The 5,000-nt window shown below is 32.1% G+C and overlaps 1 protein-coding gene across 21 annotated transcripts in view; it reads right to left on the reverse strand.

The window, feature by feature from the left end:
- The window catches only part of LOC124951361, a 166,955-nt gene that overhangs the window by 112,916 nt on the left and 49,039 nt on the right, over positions 1 to 5,000 (reverse strand). The gene's annotated exons all lie outside the window — the stretch shown is intronic.

A 5,000-nucleotide genomic window follows, 5' to 3' on the forward strand; every position in this document is an offset into this window, starting at 1 on the left:
CTGTCTCTATCTCTCTTTCTCTCTCTCTCTCTCTATACTCCTCGCCATTCTTTCCACTCGCCCTCCTATCATCGGTACATGTTCACCAAATAAATCAAAATAATTCATTTTTTTTTCATCCGTTGGCCAAGTTATGAGGAACATAAGATGATATCTAACAAGAGGGTACATCTCTCCCCTTATAGTACTATACACTCCGCGACGCCGTTAGTCACTTCGATGGCTCGTAAAGCCGACAAATCGTTCCTACTTATGGTTATTTAAACCTACGGTAACCATGCGAGTTCGCCCCAACCAAAAAAGATAACGTCCTTTAGTAACAGGTTACTTTCTCTTGTAAATACCATTGAATATGTCTCCAAGTGAAAATACGTACTTACTTAAGGTATAAATACATCTCCTACATTAAATAGTTATTTTAGACAGTGATCAGAGTTAATGCACTTAATGCGCTATATAAAACATAATAATCGTCTCGTATACTGTAGTAATAATAATAATACAAAAAACAAAAAAAAAAATAAAAAAAAAAAAAGAACAACAACGTGAACAACGGTATGATCTCTTTTTCCTTGTTTTACGATTATATTACTTTTTTTCTCCTTTAGCCTTTTTTCCCCCCTCATCTCCCTTTACCTCCTACATTTCTGTCGTATCTTTTTTCTTTTTTCTTTTTTTTTTCGTTCTTTTTTTGTTTTTTTTTTTTTGTTTTCATTTACGAATATCTTACTTGGATCAATTGTCAATAACAAGAAAACGTTCGCTTTCGTGATGCACTTTGTTGTTTTCAAGTCTTACGAACTTTAAGGTGCGTATACATGGAGGACAATGTTTTTACATTAGACGAATGTATTTTCATCAGGATATAATAAATATTTTAAACGAGTTTAATCTTTCTCGCGTCGTTTCTTCTTTTTCCGTTCGTTTAATATTATTCCCTTTCTTTCTCTATCCGACAGTTTTTCCCAATATATTTTATAGTTTCGCATATATTTCTTTATCATTTTTCGCATTAAAAATGAAATATACTCATAAATTCGAAAGTTGCTTTATTAGATCGAGCTCACTTCCATTCGAAACATATATTTATTTTTCTTTTAGATGGGATTATTATTTATATCAAAAGTTGTCAAAAAAACAAAAAAAAAAAAAAAAAGGAGAAAAAAGAGAAAAAGAAAGAGAGAGATAAAGAGAGAAAGGAAGACAAAATGAGAAAAATAACAGTATCGTTTGACGATGGTGAATTTATCAACAATATAAAATGATTAACGAAAAAGAAAAAGTATTACGATGTAATATGATTGTTTAACATTAAATGGAATTAATGTTCGTTGAATTTCCAATGAAATTATATCGTTCGATTTTAGGAACGTTTAATTAATCATTTTTCAATATTCTCTTGACTTTTTTGAGGTTTAGCTTATGCAAAAGGTATCGTTCAATGGTTAAAATAAAACACTCGAAATCTTTAGCAAGGATCTTTACCTAAGAAATGGTAAGTGGCAAGAGACGCGTACTGATAGGCTCTTTAATAATCCTAATATCATTCCTTATTATCTCAGGCAAGAAGCAGAAACAGGACCCATTACGTTTCTGCAAGCCGGCGAACAAGCTTATATACTTCTATCCTCTTCTATCCTTCCTTTAGCTTCTGCTTATCTTACTCTCTTCCTCTTCTTATCTCTTTTTCGCTCTCTCTCTCTCTCTCTCTCTCTCTCTCTATATATATATATATATATATATATATATATATATATGCGTTTATACATATATATCTTTCTTTCTCTTCTACTAGCAACACAGTATTACATTTATGCAACGAACGTGAAAATGCAAGGTGAACCGCTTATGTATAAACGATGCAAAAGCATTACCTACTTTCCAAATGGCATCCCTTAACAGTTAAGATCATCGTGATTATTACAATAAAAATTTTCTTCCTGTTTTTCCTTGGTGATTTTCTCTCTTACAATATTCCTCTGCGATATAAATAGACACCGAGTGTGTTAAGTGAATACATTTCTATCTATAACCTGACTTAATAATAATAATGATGATGATGATGATAATGATAATGATGATAATAATAATAATAATAATCGACGAATATATTACATCGATCTTTGTTTCTTTAAACAATCTGATAGAGAAATAAAATATTAATTGAACATACTTTGATTAGAAATTAACAAATTTAATGATATACGAATTTATGAGAATTATAAATAGCTTTATAAAAGGTATTCAATCGAAGAATTTGATCACGATTAGAAATGAACATTTTACGTTTAGGTCAGGTACGATGGTCCGTCCATTTATATGCGTGAGGATGCATCAATTTCACGAATGCTTTATATGCCAAAGGTCCAATTCGAAATTTACATACGTATATATATCTACATGGATAAATTCGAGGTAGCATCAATGAAATTATAGTTTATCTCTCGTCGAAAGTTGAAATATTAATTTTCCATTAATTCTAAAATCTATAAATATTAAAGCAAAAGACGGAGAGAAAGTAGATAGAGAAGTTATTATTGAAATTTGGAAGGAATTATTATAAATTAATAAAGAACTTTTATCTTAATATAATCGTATTTATCTATATTATTCAAAATAATTAAGAACTAGATTATTATTTATAGATTACTAATATGAATCAAGTATATTGTTATATGATCACATTGTAATTAATCGAATGTTTTTCGTGAGAGAAAAATATTTGATTTGCACTTTTTCCCATGTGAGAGATTCCCATCTATTACATTTCGTTTTAGTTTAGAGTCCTAGAAAAACTATAACATTGTCCTTCCCTATGTTATGTCTCATTCATTTCCCTCCTCAGTTTTTTATTTTCATTGGCTATTTACAACTATTATATGTTTACTTGTCGTTGTAAAGTAGCGTTCACATCGTGCCGAAAGTTTTATAGGAACTGTTTTAACAAATTGAAACTTTTTGGAGTAATGTTTTATTACTATGAAGATCGTCTTTCTTTCTTTCTTTCTTTCTTTTTTTTTTTTTATTTCTTTTAATCTTTTTTTTTCTTTTTATTTTTTTCTTTCTCTCTTTCTTTCTTTCTTTCTATCTTTCTTTTTATTTGCTCTTGCAAAGAGTAAGTAGGACGAAGAAAAGACGTAGCAGTTATGTAGATAGTAGCAAAAAAGGCTAATGTAAAGTTCACTAGAGCGGAAGTTTTAATCTTCCTCAGAGATGATCGTCGAACCTATCCAGACTCCTTGCAGTATTAACTTCGGTGTATCTGTATATATGTACATATATATATATTTTCTCTCTCTCTCTCTCTCTCTCTCTCTCTCTCTCTCTCTCTCTCTCTCTCTGTCTATCTGCTTCTTTTTCCTTTATCTTTTTAGATTTCTTTAGAATATCAAGTCGAGTTAGTCATTTTATCTTATCTTATTTTTATTTTTTTCTTTTTTTTTTTTCCGATCAAACTCTACCTTAATCTTTTTCTTATCCCTTGAACTTCCTCGACGTTAAAATGTTTTAATAGGGATCTAAGATTGTGTCGGTCGTTCCGGAAATGAGGTTAATCGATGCGCAATGCAACTGCCTGTACATCCGCCTTTATACAGAAATGGAATCATCTTATCCCTTGCTCCATAGTAGAACTGGACCTGAAGTTATATCATTGTACGGACAGTTCTGGCATGGATTGCGTACTAATTATATTAGCGTATCAAGACAAAGGGAGATAACTGTATCGTGATATGTCAGATATGTAAATTCATTGCAATATCATTTCATAATATTCTTAATGCATCTTTAATATAAACAAATGCAAATCTATGACTATTATATATAATAATAACATAACTTTCATATAAACAATAATTGAGATCTAAAGAAGGAAAATCACTATAACAGTAATAGTTATCAGTTAACTATGTCATAGTTAATTTTCCAACGTGAGATTATTATAATGTTGAATAGTAGTGACCAAAGATTTTAAAAAGTACTCCTTCATTCTATCATCCCGTTTCTCTAACTTTTGCCTTTATAATAAATGTTTGAGTTTAACGCGTAATCGTTCAAGCGTATTTCTTTGAAATTAATCATACTCCATTTCTTAGAGGATTATTTCATTCATCCGGAGATAAGAATATCAAGAAACCGTTGGAGCTCGCCGAAGGAGAAGGGAAAGTGTGATGCGAGGAATACGCGCCAAGACGGATGGAACTCGAATTTACACTGAGAGTAATTTAACCGAATTCTGGTAAAGTTTACCACCTTAGTTTTCTGGGGCAAAAGTTCATCCTTCTGGAAATAGACTAGTTATAAAATATTTAAGACGCTTAGATAAAATTAACCATCGCGTTACTTTCCTCTTATTTTTTAAACATAAAGTATTCTATATGACATTATTAACGATTAATTAACAATCTGTTTATATCTTTTTCTCTCTCTCTCTCTCTCTCTCTCTCTTTTTCTTTTTTTTTTCGAGTATTTCGATATGCGATATGAGGATTTCAATATAATCGATTAGTATATGTCGAAATGTAGTTTATTGTAGGGGTTTGGCGAATTGCTTACCCAACCATCCGTGGATCGAAAAAGCACTGATAGTGGTGGGTGGTATCGTTCGAGGATTTGCAGAGACCCTAACTTAAGCATAGCTATATTCGCGAAGCGAATCGAATCGAGAGAAGTAGGGAGAGAGAGAGAGAGAGAGAGAGAGAGAGAGAGAGAGACAGGATCACTTGAAACGATTGTCGTCGGCTTTCCTGGAAACTCGAGGTATGGTAATCAGGAAACATTTCCGATCTCAGGGCGGAATCACACACAAGGAAGCCGGCATAAATTAGTCTTCGCCGAAGCTCCGTATTTCCGCTGGACCGATAATTGGCTTAGCCGACAGAAAGAGAGAGAGAGATAGAGAGAGGGAAAGACAGGGAAAGAGAGAGGGAGAGGGAGAGGGAGAGGAGGAGTCAGAGGTAGAGAAGTCCCTGCAGGTTAGACAATAGAGAAATTCTCTCCTT

Source organism: Vespa velutina, chromosome 8 (genome assembly GCF_912470025.1).
Source record: "Vespa velutina chromosome 8, iVesVel2.1, whole genome shotgun sequence".
Lineage (NCBI taxonomy): Eukaryota > Metazoa > Arthropoda > Insecta > Hymenoptera > Vespidae > Vespa > Vespa velutina.